The following is a 15,006-nucleotide window of genomic DNA, read 5'->3' as shown; positions in this document are numbered from 1 at the left end:
AATGTTATTATGCACATGCCTGGTACTTTTATAAGTGCCTCAGATGTTTTAATTCATTTAATTTGCACAAAAAGTCTACAGCATATTTACTATTAGTATCTCCATTTTACCAATAAGGGAACTAAGGGATAAAGATTTTTAAGTCATTTGCCTAAGGTCACACAGCTAATAAGCCACAGAGATATAATGTGAATTAGGCAGTCTGGCTCCAAGATTCCAAGTGGCTTTTACCCACTAGGTGATACTATCTTTTAATGTAGATTACTTATCTAAGGACACCCATCAAGAGGGTAGTGACAAATGAGGGGTTAGAAGCAAGTGCACCAGATGCAGAGCAGTAGGCAGTCACATCACACCCACCCCACTATGTATTTAAGTGTCCATTAAAGAGAAAGGAAACTTCAATTCCAATCTTTCCAAGGTTGTTGGGATTTTTTTGTTCATTTACTTATTCATTTGAGATCACCATTCAGAAAGGCCAACTAAGACACTGCTTTCATTACCAAGCACCAAGGAAAAAAAATAAATTCCTTTAAATATGAAGTCTTCCTTCAATAAAAAACAACTAGAACTCAATTTTATCTGTAATAATCCATTCAAAACAGCTAAACTCTTTATCAGGTCTTAAAATTACATTGTCTGTCTTATCCTTCTAGGATTGACAAACAAGAACTATTTCCTTTTCATTGCTTTGAAATAAATTATTGCCTTACTTTTATGTTAGTCACCAGGGAATGATTGTCCATAAAGGTCTTTTAAGAGAAGAAATGATTAAAATTGTTCTTGTTCTGAATGTCAGTCTTAACTATTACTGAAGTGTATTAGTCAGTATAAATTAGGTAATGCTGCAGTGATCAACATTCCCAAGTCCCACTGGCTTATCACATTACACATGTATTTATTTCTTATGTACTATCCACACAGATTGTCTAGGGTTCTGTTCCATTTGGGATCAAAGCCGAGGGAGGTTCCATCATATTGTAGTTGTTCCATCAGGAAAAAGGCCTTCATGATAACCACAGCAAGGGCAGAGAATTACTGGTTCACCTGCTGGCTCTTTCTAACTTTTGCCTAGATGTGAAACACATTGATTCTGTGTGTAGTTCCTTGGCCAAAATTAGCATTTTGCCCTGCCTAAATTGCAAGGGGCTGAGGATATGTTTTCCAGGAGAACAGGGGGAAAAAGGAACAAGACATGGGTATGCACTAGAAGTCTCTACCACAATGAATCTGTACAGACATCCTGCTGTACAGAGAATGATATAAGATGATTAGGTACTACTGACTGTTCTAATGCAGTGCAACTAACCCTACTACCACTATTGTTATATTACTATTACATCACACAGGGAGCATGAACTATGTGCCAAGAATATTTAAGCAACTTTTCTATATCTAACTCCAAAAAATAACTCTGTGAAGTAAGTATTATTGCTCCCTGTCCATAAATAAGAAACCTGAAGCTCAGAAACTTTAGCACCTTCTTCAAGGTCCCACAGATAAGAAGTGATAGATACTTTGTTCACCTTCAAAGCATTTGCTATTTTCATCATGAAATACTGCCTTTCTCGAAACCTAGAGAACCAGCTGGAAATAAAAAAGTAAAGTAAATTAGATAAAATGTCCATGGGCTAAGCAGAAGCATGAAGCATCTCTCTCCCTTAAGGAACTTACTGTTTTGTTAGATAATTAACATATATGCAAAAGCAACACATATATTTTCTTAGGACTCTATACTTAAAAACGAAGCACAAGTAACACTGTTTTCCTCACATGGTATGATTTCCTTCCCTCTGCACCTCTGCATTTCTTTCCATTTTATTTGTATTTTTTCATGGATGATAACCACACCAATACTGTATTTAGAGACTATAATCCAGCCAAAGTGTGAGGGCCAGTACATCATCTTAATGCTTACATAAATCCTGAAAAGTTCATCTTTTTACCCTTGTGTTATAGATGGGGAAACTGAGAATTCAAGTGACTTGAACTAGGCTACAAACTCTAAATGGAAGGTCTGGGATTTGGAATTTAATCTTTCGTGCACAGGACTCAGATGTTTTGAACTACATTAGACCACTGCAATGTACTAAACTTCTCCATATCCTGGGCTCAGCTAAAGGATGATCTCTCTGTCTTGTGAAGCACTGCAGACACCCTTTTAGAGGTAGGTGTGGTCTCTACTCTATTCTCGAAGACCACTGAGTAACAGCCACCTTTTTCACAGCATATTCTACTGTAACTGTGCATATATATGACTGTTTCATAGACAGAATGCAGATCCTGTGAAGTAAGCATAGGCAAACAAAGCAGCTCTGATCAGCCTTTGAAGGCTAGGGTTTGCACAGAGGTGCCCTTGCCTCTGGCCAGACACAAAGGATATTAGCCTCAGAGTAAATGGACCATCCCAGATTTTGGCAGGAAGTCAGTGTCAGGTGCTTGTACAAGTTCCTGCCTTTGTGAATAGGCTCAGGGTATGAGCACAACTGGCAGTGAAAGCCTTAAAGAGTGAGATGTGAGAAGAACACAAAACAATATTCACTTACTGCACATATATCCGTGCATCTACTACCTGTATAAGCTGTGTTAGGCACTAGGGATGCAACAATAAATAAGATAGGCATGGTTTGTGACTTTACAGAGTTTATATTATGGGGAAAAGAGAGATAATAAATCAAGAAGCAAACTATTAAAACAAATAAATGTTGTTAAGTCTGAAGTAATTCTTTAAAGAGAAATCAACACCAATGACAAAAGCAACAACACAATAAAATTATACATAGACAGACAGACCTAAGCAGAGTATGTGAGAGACAAAAGATCTCCTTCTGACAGTGTGGTCAGAGAACACATTTAAGCCAACAGGTGAATGACGGGAATCGCCGAATAGATAAAAACCAGAAGGAGAACATTCCAGGCAGAAGGAGGTACTTCAAGGTGGGAAGGTCAGATTCTGTCAGAGTCTGACAAGTTCCATATATAACTGCAGCTCTCAATTCCCCCTGAATTCCAGATGGCATATTGACATCAGCACTTGGATGGCTATTAAAAATTCCAACTTCAATAAATTCTTGATTTTCCCCCAAAACATGTTTCCCCCCTCCACCCAGTATTGGCAAACAGAACACAGTCACACACCTGCTTTAGCTAAAAAGTTTGAATCCTTCTTTTTAAGGTAGAGGAAAAAAATCTTATTACCTTTACCTTCAAAATATTTCCCAGATCTAACTACTTATCATCTTGATCCCTATCAAACCACGCTATCATCATCTCTCACCTGGACAACATTAAATTTGGTCTTTCTGTTTCTGTCGCATCCCTACATTTTATCCTCCGCATGGCAGCCAGAGAGTTTCCATCTATTTTCTGCTCAAAATATCCATTGCTTCCCTAAGTCACTTAGAATAAAATTCAAAATCCTTACCATTGGCAGCCCCTTGTTCCCTTTACATCTGCCTTCTTACCATTCTCTTTCTCTCTTACTTTGCTCTGTTGACTCTGACTTCTTGCTATTCTCTAAACATACTAAGACTATTCTGTCCTTTGCACTAGAATGTAAGATATATAAAGACAGCATTTGCTATTTTCTCAACTCTGGAATCTTTAGCATCTCTGTCTGGAACATAAAAGTTCACAATAAATATTTGTTGAAAGAAGGAGATGAGGAAGGATAATGGAAGGAGGAAGGGAGGGAGGAAGGAAGGGAGAAAAGGAAGGGGGTAAAGAAGGAGGGAAGGAAGGAAAAGAAAAAGCAGAGAAGGAAAGAAGGCATATAGGCAAGTGGTCAAGAAGGCTCCTTGTGTATTCTAGAAGCCATCAGAAGGTTGTGAGCTTGGAGCACAAGAGAAAGGAAGAATAGTGTGAGGGGCTGAGAATGGAATTGAATAGAGAAGCCAGGCCTAATGGGCATCAGGAAGAACTTCAGGTTTTATTCCAAGTATAGTGGGAAGTTTAGAAAGCCTTTTCAATATAAACACAAGTGACATACACTGAGACTATAGCTACACACACAAATGATCTTAATTTCCCTTCTGTTTTTTTGTTTGTTTGTTTTTTGTTTTTTATTTTTTTCCTGCTACTGACAAAGTCTTGGTTTTCCTGGCTACTTGAATTTCATTCTAACAGTCCAACTGATTACATTTACCACCTCTCCCAAGAGAAACGACTGATCCAGGGGACATATGCATTACCAACCTGAACTGCACCGAAGTAGACATTTGCCAGAATGATTCACTGTACAAACACACCTTCAGGGCACTTGATCCCTGCATTAGGGGGAGCAATGGATTTAAGGATCAGAAAGACTGGAGTTCAAAGTCCAGTCCCATCTCAAGCTGAGTGACATGAGTCATGTAACCTAACCTTTCTAAACTTCAGGGTCCTTATCTCTAAAATGGGAATAATTACACCTAAATTTACTCATGCTATGACTAATGAGTGAAATACAATACAGAAAGACTTGGAACATAATAGGTCTCTATTTTTCTATAGCAAGTGAAGGATAAGAAAGAGGGGCCTTAATCATAGAGTACTTGCTTCAGGGACTAACATGACCTAGTGATGTGTTCTGCTTCGTGAACTTCCACCATCTCCTACCGGCAAGTCACAGAGAGAGAAAGAGAGATACTATCTCATTATAACCAGTGGAGGGATATGATATAAGAAGACAAAGCAAAGAACTTATATTTTAGGACCTTTGGCACTGGGACCAGACCCCTTGCTCATCTAGAGAGGTTAACAGAAACATACTATATAAGGAAACTGAACTGATTGCTTCTGAGGACTGGAGGACCCACGTACTAGTCTGTTGGATATCCATAAGGATTTCTATATGCCCAAATCACACACCAAGTCATATTTTCAGTGGCTAAAGGCTTCTTTTCATGGAGCCAAGTGGTTAGTGTTTCTCTGGGGTATGAGGCAGTAGTTTTAAGTTTTGCAATGGCCACATTTTCAAAGGGAAGCTGCAAAACAGTGCTCTACAGCTTTAAGAAGAGTTTAAACAAAGCCACTTAAGGGAGTTTTCTGCAATATTTCCAGACCTTTCATATTCATTTTCTTAACAAGCATTAAACTTACATGTAAAATCTGGTCACGACTACTTCAGAAATAATGAAAAATGGTTCCATTGGACAGATACAAATATTTATTGGACAGAACTAAATGTCTTTCAAGATTATCAGGTGTTGCCAGTGTTTATACCCAGAGAAGATGTAATCATTCTGTTTTCATCACCTGTGCTTTTTAATTTCCTTTCTCATTGAGAATCCTATTGCTGCACAGACAATAACATCACTGTCTATATGTATATATACCAACTGTACAGGAGCTTTGGTGCTGGGACAAGATATGCCAAAATAATAAAGCAAAACAGATTATGCCTTCCAGTGAGCTTTTTGTAAATACTGAAGAAGATGTGCTATCAGTGGCCATGTTTACACAACAGAAATCATAAGGTAAAAAAATGATATATTTTATGAAATTTATTTGAGTATCTCTTAAGGTTAAATTAAATTCTCATTATTCAGCTTTGCATAAATTACTTTAAATAAATATATGACTACAGAGGGATACGCACCTAAAGAAACCCAGGTTTTAGATTCAAGATGTTAAAACACAAATTTGCTATGTGGCTATGAGCTAATTGATTATTTTCCACAAACTCCAGTCTACTCATTTGGAGATGGGGTAGCACATACTTGCTCCTAGGTTTGCTATGAATGATTATAACATGAGAAAACTTTGGTGAAAGCTCCAGGTACACTGTAAATTAGAGTATAAAATATTACTATGGTATAGTATATAGAACAATTATATATATACACACACACATATAGAATATCAATAATAAAAATCTGTGCAGAAAACCAGAGGGTATTTTGAGTCCCTTCACTGCTTGGAAATTAATTTCTCCATAACTGTTTTCTAGAGCTCATACCAGTAAGTTCTAGTCCTATCAGGAACATATGGATCTTCAGCTTACTCTAAAATAGCCTGGGGCAAGACCAGGCCCAAGATTTGTGTAGGAAAATCCAACTGTACATTACCCCTTAGAGATCAAAGATCTGAACAGATTTGAAAATAAAAACCAAAACCTGTTCCCCTCCCTCCCCAGGAAAATGGACTAATAACCATGGAATAATTTAACTTTCCTTCCCTTCCAGAGCATTCTGGTGCTGGAAAAGAAATGAACAGAAAGACTTTGAGGCTACAGCTATGTCTTTGGGGTCTCCCCTGGAGAAAAGCATAATGCAGGGACCTGTGATCCCACCCTGATTTTAATAGGGTAATTTCAGGGGCGCCTGGGTGGCTCCGTGGGTTAAAGCCTTTGCCTTCAGCTCAGGTCATGATCCCAGGGTTCTGGGATCGAGCCCCGCATCGGGCTCTCTGCTCAGCAGGGAGCCTGCTTCCTCCCTTCTCTCTCTCTGCCTGTCTATCTGCCTACTTGTGATCTGTCTGTCAAATAAATAAATAAAATCTTTAAAAAAAATAGGGTAATTTCAGTCTAAGGATAAAAGATTTAGTAAGGGAAAACACATACTATCTCAGCTGATTTTCCAGACCTTTGCTGAAGGCAGGATATCAAGTGCCATACCCACAGAATGTCTTTTGTATTCTTATCTACCAAGTAACAGGTACCTTGCCTACAAAATAAGGCGGGGGGGGGTGCAGCAAATTGTCAAGAAAACTTTTCCTGGCCTCCATCTCCAACCCATTCTGGATTTGGTAACTTTTTTTTCTATTAATCTGTCTTCTCTCCTCTCCACTAGACTGCTAGCTCATTGAGGACACAGGACACAAGTTGAATCTATTCAGTTCCCATCATTACCACAGTACCTGTTATCCTGTCTGGCAAACATAAAGCATTCAGTAAAATGCTGGAAGAATTAATAGCTGATAGGAATCTGCTGGAAAGAAGTACCAGACTTAAAGTCCTTAGATGTGCAATTTTACTGTTATTGATCAGAGCAGAACAGGATGCTCTTAGAGAGATACACATTCCTATCAAAACAACCCCAGACAAGAAAACAATAAGATTACTGTTAGCATCCTAGAAAGGGAATCAGACATCATAGATCAGATTCTCAGATGTCAAAAATTCAGTCAGAGATCTTGAGCAGTTATTGGTTCAACTTTGTTGTTTCTGTTGTACCATTTTTCTAAAGTGATCACAATTGAATATCATTCTAAGTGAGAAAGTCTGTAGAAAGGGTATTAAAAATATCATCACGGAGGAGGGAGTCAAGATGGCAGAGAAGTAGCAGGCTGAGATGACATCAGGTAGCAGGAGATCAGCTAGATAGCTTATCTAACCATTGTGAACACCTACAAATCCAACGGGAAATCGAAGAGAAGAAGAGCAACAATTCTAGAAACAGAAAATCGATCACTTTCTGAAAGGTAGGACCTGCGGAGAAGTGAATCCGAAGCGACCGGAAGATAGACCGCGGGGGGAGGGGCCGGCTCCCGGCAAGTGGCGGAGCAATGGAGCACTAAATCAGGACTTTTAAAAGTCTGCTCCACTGAGGGACATTACTCTGGAGGCTAAACTGGGTGGAAGCCCACGCGGGGTCAACGTAACCCCAGGTCCTGTGGGATCACAGAAGGACCGGAGGTGTCTGAGTGTCATAGAGCTTGCAGGTATTAGAGGGGGAAGCCAGCTATAGAGACAGAGCCGAGGAGTGAGCTCTCAGCTCAGGGTTACCTTGCATCGGTCGCAGGCTGGGTGAGCTCGGAGCGTGGCCAGAGGCCAGGGAGATGGAGTGACTGAGCACTTTTCTCCAAGTGCACAGCTGGAGGCCAGGGAGACAGAAGCAATGGAGAGCTTTTCTCCAAGCGCGACCGATTGAGTGCTTTTCTCCAAGCGCGACCAGAAGCCAGGGAGACGGGGGCGGTTGGGCGCTTTTCTCTGAAGGTGCACTGAGGAGTGGGGCCCTGAGCTCTCGGCTCCTCCGGGCCGGAGATTGGGAGGCCACCATTTTGATTCCCATCCTCCGGAACTCTACGGAAAGCGCTCAGGGAACAAAAGCTCCCGAAAGCAAACCCAAGCATATTACTAAGTCTGGCCCCTGGTAAGGGTGGTGCAATTCCACCTGGGGCAAAGACACTTGAGAATCACTACAACAGACCCCTCCCCCAGAAGATCAACAAGAAACCCAGCCAAGACCAACTTCACTCACCAAGGAGAACAGCGGAATTCCAGAGGAGGAGAAAGCAAATCTTATCTGGACAAAATGACAAGGCGGAAAAACTCACCTCAAAAAAAAGAACAAGAGGCAGTACCGAAGGCTGGGGACCTAATCAATATGGACATTGGTAATATGACAGATCTAGAGTTCAGAATGACGATTCTTAAGGTTCTAGCCGGGCTCAAAAAAGGTATAGAATATATTAGAGAAACACTCTCCAGAGAGATAAAAGCCCTTTCTGGAGAAATAAAAGAACTAAAATCTAACCAAGTTGAAATCAAAAAAGCTATTAATGCGGTGCAATCAAAAATGGAGGCTCTTGATAAATGAGGCAGAAGAAAGAATTAGTGACATAGAAGACCAAATGACAGAGAATAAAGAAGCAGAGCAAAAGAGAGACAAAAAACTACTGGACCACGAAGAGAGAATTCGAGAGATAAGTGACACCATAAGACGATACAACATTAGAATAATTGGGATTTCAGAAGAAGAAGAAAGAGAGAGGGGAGCAGAAGGTATATTGGAGACAATTATTGGAGAGAATTTCCCTAATATGGCAAAGGGAACAAACATCAAAATCCAGGAGATGCTAAGAATGCCCCTCAAAATCAATAAAAATAGGTCCACACGCCGTCACCTGATAGTAAAATTTACAAGTCTTAGTGACAAAGAGAAAATCCTGAAAGCAGCCCAGGAAAAGAAGTCTGTAACATACAAGGGTAAAAACATTAGATTGGCAGCAGACTTATCCACAGAGACCTGGCAGGTCAGAAAGAACGGGCATGATATATTCAGAGCACTAAACGAGAAAAACATGCAGCCAAGAATACTATATCCGGCTAGGCTATCATTGAAAATAGAAGAAGAGATGAAGAGCTTCCAGGACAAACAAAAGCTGAAAGAATTTGCAAACACCAAACCAGCTCTACAGGAAATATTGAAAGGAGTCCTCTAAGAAAAGAGAGACCCTAAAAGTAGTAGATCAGAAAGAAACAGAGACAATATACAGTAACAATCACCTTACAGGCAATACAATGGCACTAAATTCATATCTCTCCATAGTTACCCTGAATGTTAATGGGCTAAGTGCCCCAATCAAAAGTCACAGGGTATCAGAATGGATAAAAAAACAAAACCCATCAATATGCTGCCTACAAGAAACTCATTTTAGACCCGAAGACACCTCCAGATTTAAAGTGAGGGGGTGGAAAACAATGTGCCATGCTAATGGACATCAGAAGAAAGCTGGGGTGGCAATCCTTAGATCAATTAGATTTTAACCCAAAGACTATAATAAGAGATGAGGAAGGACACTATATCATACTCAAAGGGTCTGTCCAACAAGAAGACCTAACAATTTTAAATATCTATGCCCCTAACGTGGGAGCAGCCAACTATATAAACCAATTAATAACAAAATCAAAGAAATACATCGACAATAATACAATAATAGCAGAAGACTTTAACACTCCCCTCATTGAAATGGACAGATCATCTAAGCAAAAGATCAACAAGGAAATAAAGCCCTTATATGACACACTGGACCAGATGGACATCACAGATATATTCAGAACATTCCATCCCCAAATAACAGAATACACATTCTTCTCTAGTGCACATGGAACATTCTCCAGAATAGACCACATCCTGGGTCATAAATCAGGTCTCAGTCGGTACCAAAAGATTGAGATCATTCCCTGCATATTTTCAGACCACAATGCTCTGAAGCTAGAACTCAATCACAAGAGGAAATTTGGAAAGAATGCAAATACATGGAGACTAAACAGCATCCTTCTAAAAAATGAATGGGTCAATTGATATTAATTAATATCAATTAAAATTAATTGATATTAATTTTTAATATCAATTAAAGAATTGAAAAAATTCATGGAAACAAATGATAATGAAAAGACAACGGCTCAAAATCTGTGGGACACAAGAAAGGCAGTCCTGAGAGGAAAATATATAGCGGTACAAGCCTTTCTCAAGAAACAAGAAAGGTCTCAAATACACAACCTAACCCTACACCTAAAGGAGCTAGAGAAAGAACAACAAAGAAAGCCTAAATCCAGCAGGAGAACAGAAATTATAAAGATCAGAGCAGAAATCAATGCAATAGAAACCAAAAAAACAATAGAACAAATCAATGAAAGTAGGAACTGGTTCTTTGAAAGAATTAATAAGATTGACAAACCCCTGGCCAGACTAATCAAAAAGAAAAGAGAAAGGACCCAAATAAATAAAATCATGAATGAAAGAGGAGAGATCACAACCAACACCAAAGAAATACAAACAATTATAAGAACATACTATGAGCAACTCTACGCCAACAAATTCAACAATCTGAAAGAAATGGATACATTTCTAGAGACATATAAACTACCACAACTGATCCAGGAAGAAATAGAAAACCTGAACAGACCCATAACTAGTAAGAAGATTGAAGCAGTCATCAAAAATCTCCAAACAAACAAAAGTCCAGGGCCAGACAGCTTCCCAGGGGAATTCTACCAAACATTTAAAGAAAAATTAATTCCTATTCTCCTGAAACTGTTCCAAAAAATAGAAATGGAAGGAAAACTTCCAGACAAGGATCCCATCAAAAAAGAGAATTACAGACCAATATCCTTGATGAACACAGATGTGAAAATTCTCACCAAAGTACTGGCCAATAGGATCCAACAGTACATTAAAAGGATTATTCACCATGACCAAGTGGGATTTATTCCAGAGCTGCAAGGTTGGTTCAACATCTGCAAATCAATCAATGTAATACAATACATTAATAAAAGAAAGAATAAGAACCATATGATACTCTCAAAAGATGCTGAAAAAGCATTTGACAAAGTGCAGCATCCCTTCCTGATTAAAACTCTTCAAAGTGTAGGGATAGAGGGCACATACCTCAATATTACCAAAGCCATCTATGAAAAACCCACTGCAAATATCATTCTCAATGGAGAAAAACTGAAAGCTTTTCCCCTAAGGTCAGGAACAGGGCAGGGATGCCCGTTATCACCACTGCTATTCAACATAGTACTAGAAGTCCTAGCCTCAGCAATCAGACAACAAAAAGAAATTAAAGGCATTTAAATTGGCACAGAAGAAGTAAAACTCTCAGTTTTTGCAGATGACAAGATACTTTATGTGGAAATCCCAAAATACTCCACTCCAAACTGTTAGAACTCATACAGGAATTCAGTAAAGTGTCAGGATGTGAAGTCGATGCACAGAAATCAGTTGCATTTCTTTACACCAACAACAAGACAGAAGAAAGAGAAATTAAGAAGTCAATCCCATTTACAGTTGCACCCAAAACCATAAGATACGTAGGAATAAACCTAACCAAAGAGGCAAAGAATCTATACTCAGAAAACTATAAAGTACTCATGAAAGACACAAAGAAATGGACAAATGTTCCATGCTCATGGATTGGAAGAACAAATATTGTGAAAATGTCTATGCTACCTAAAGCAATCTACACATTTAATACAATCCCTATCAAAATACCATCCATTTTTTTCAAAGAAATGGAACAAATAATCCTAAAATTTATAAGGAACCAGAAAAGACCTCGAATAGCCAAAGGAATATTGAAAATGAAAGCCAAAGTTGGTGGCATCACAATTCCGGGCTTCAAGGTCTATTACAAAGCTGTCATCATCAAGACAGCATGGTACTGGCACAAAAACAGACACATAGATCAATGGAACAGAATAGAGAGCCCAGAAATAGACCCTCAACTCTATGGTCAACTAATCTTTGACAAAGCAGGAAGGAATTTCCAATGGAAAAAAGACAGCCTCTTCAACAAATGGTGCTGGGAAAATTGGACAGCCACATGCAGAAAAATGAAATTGGACTATTTCCTTACACCACACATGAAAATAGATTCAAAATGGATGAAGGACCTCAATGTGAGAAAGGAATCCATCAAAATCCTTGAGGAGAACACAGGCAGCAACCTCTTGGACCTCAACCGCAGCAACTACTTCCTAGGAACATCGCCAAAGGCAACAGAAGCAAGGGCAAAAATGAACTATTGGGATTTCATCAAGATCAAAAGCTTTTGCACAGCAAAGGAAGCAGTTAACAAAACCAAAAGACAACTGACAGAATGGGAGAAGATATTTGCAAACGACATATCAGATAAAGGGCTAGTATCCAAAATCTATAAAGAGCTTATCAAACTCAACACCCAAAGAACAAATAATCCAATCAAGAAATGGGCAGAGGACATGAACAGATATTTCTGCAAAGAAGACATCCAGATGGCCAACAGACACATGAAAAAATGCTCCACATCACTCGGCATCAGGGAAATACAAATCAAAACCACAATGAGATACCACCTCACACCAGTCAGAATGGCTAAAATTAACAAGTCAAGAAATGACAGATGCTGGCGAGGATGCGGAGAGAGGGGAACCCTCCTACACTGTTAGTGGGAATGCAAGCTGATGCAACCACTCTGGAAAACAGTGTGGAGGTTCCTCAAAAAATTGAAAATAGAGCTACCATATAACCCAGTGATTGCACTGCTGGGTATATACCCTAAAGATACAAACGTAGTGCTCTGAAGGGGCACGTGCACCCGAATGTTTATAGCAGCAATGTCCACTATAGCCAAACTATGGAAAGAGCCTAGATGTCCATCAACAGATGAATCGATAAAGAAGATGTGGTATATAAATACAATGGAATACTATGCAGCCATCAAAAGAAATGAAATCTTGCCATTTGTGATGACGTGGATGGAACTAGAGGGTATCATGCTTAGCGAAATAAGTCAATCGGAGAAAGACAACTATCATATGATCTCCCTGATATGAGGAAGTGGAGATGCAATGTGGGGGGTTTAGGGGGTAGGAAAAGAAAAAATGAAAGAAGATGGGATCAGGAGGGAGACAAACCATAAAACTCAATCTCAAAAAACAGACTGAGGGTTGCTGGGGGGAGGGGGGAAGGGAGAGGGTGGTGGGGATATGAACAATGGGGAGGGTGTGTGCTATGATAAGAGCTGCGAAATGTGTAAACCTGGCAATTCACAGACCTGTACCCTGGGGCTAAAAATACATTATATGTTTATTAAAATTTTTTTTAAAAAATGGTCAATCTAAGGCATTGCTCAGAAAAAAAAATTGAAACAAATATTTTCAGAATTGCTTTGTAAATTACAATAAAAATCTCAAAAAGATCCAAAAAAAATATCATCACTGTCAGAGTACAGGGAAAAAAGATAACATCTGCTTATATAAAAAAATGGATGGATGGGTAGATAGATGGATAAATGAACCAGTGAGATTAGTGCTGGCAGCATAGAAGGAAAAAACCCACTTACAATAAATAGATAGATGATATAAACATTAATTTATATGTCTATACATACATACATATATACACACATACACACAAGGATGTATACAAATGCATAATATTCTATGTATAATTTATATATAGAATAATAAAGAACATATTCAAATATAAATAATATGTTGAAAACAATATTTTAACATTACATATAAAGTTTTATATATAAAATAATATGTATACACACACACACACACACACACACACCCATGCACACAAGAAAGGAGAGACATGGAACAACATCTGATCTTAAGTGAGATGTCCTAATATTTAGTGGAAAACCTTAGCATTTAACTTGAACATTTGAAATGAATGTTTTTAATAATATTAAGATGGTATTTGTGGCCAGGGGAACAAGAGATGTTTGCCTTTACTATATGCAGTAGAGTATAAATTCTTTTTACCCCTATAGTGTCCCCTGAATAGGAAGACACAGGGAAAGAGGCAAAAGAAACATTCTATCATTAGCTACATTGCCCTACGCAGAACATTTTGGTTAGTTTGGCTAGAGTCCAGGCCTGGGGGTTCTGTCCTTCCCTCTGTGTGCATACACAGATCTCTGTAGATCAGAACAGTCAAGGTGAACGCAAGTCAGAAAAGAGAAAGAAAGCTGGTCAGACTTACTGCAGACTTTGAGTAATGCAGAGTGTCAGCTACATGAGACTGGAATGAAGAGAGAAATGACGAGGTCAGGTTCTGGTTCTTTTTTATTACTTTTATAGCGTTGGTGAAAAATGTAGCACAGAGAATATACCACGTACAGTACAAGTTGGGCACACGCAAGAAAAGACAAATATCTCCACACATGTGGCTACACACTCTGTTATGCCTGAGACAATCCAAATGTAAACTGTTGGCCCAATATAATTTTTAATAATGCTTCTTTCCTTTTTAAAGGTGCCCTGATTTAGATGGTAACTATAGAGATACTCTATTCATAGATCATCTTAATACTCAGGACACGTGCATGGAAGAGGAGAAAAAAACACAGAAGATTTTAACACAGACAATCACCCTTCTGGCCAATAAACATATCCAAGATTTGGCTAGATTATAAAGTCTTCTTGGGATGGGTAACAAAGGGGAGAGAGAAATACTTAATAACCTCCACCTCCTTTGCCTATTCTGACGTACATCTACAATTTTTAAATTCCATTAAAAGTTCACTCACTTCAGATACAGAATTTTCTCCTACCATATCCTTCATTTCTATCCCTTTTAGTATATTTATGAGTAATTGTTTTTCACCAATCCTTGATCATAGTGGAAATGCTAACAGCAATACTAATGGCAATATTTATCAGTTTCCCACTATGTGACAAAGATAGATTACATGCATCATCTCCTTGATTTTCTCAGTAAGAAGGAGGCAAGAGGATCAAAGGAGAAAGTGGGAGAAATGACAATGGAAGCAAGAGGTTGGAATGTTCTGAAGAAAGGATCATGA

Source organism: Martes martes (assembly GCF_963455335.1).
Source record: "Martes martes genome assembly, chromosome: 10".
In the NCBI taxonomy this organism is placed as follows: domain Eukaryota; kingdom Metazoa; phylum Chordata; class Mammalia; order Carnivora; family Mustelidae; genus Martes; species Martes martes.
This window is presented reverse-complemented; position numbering follows the sequence as displayed.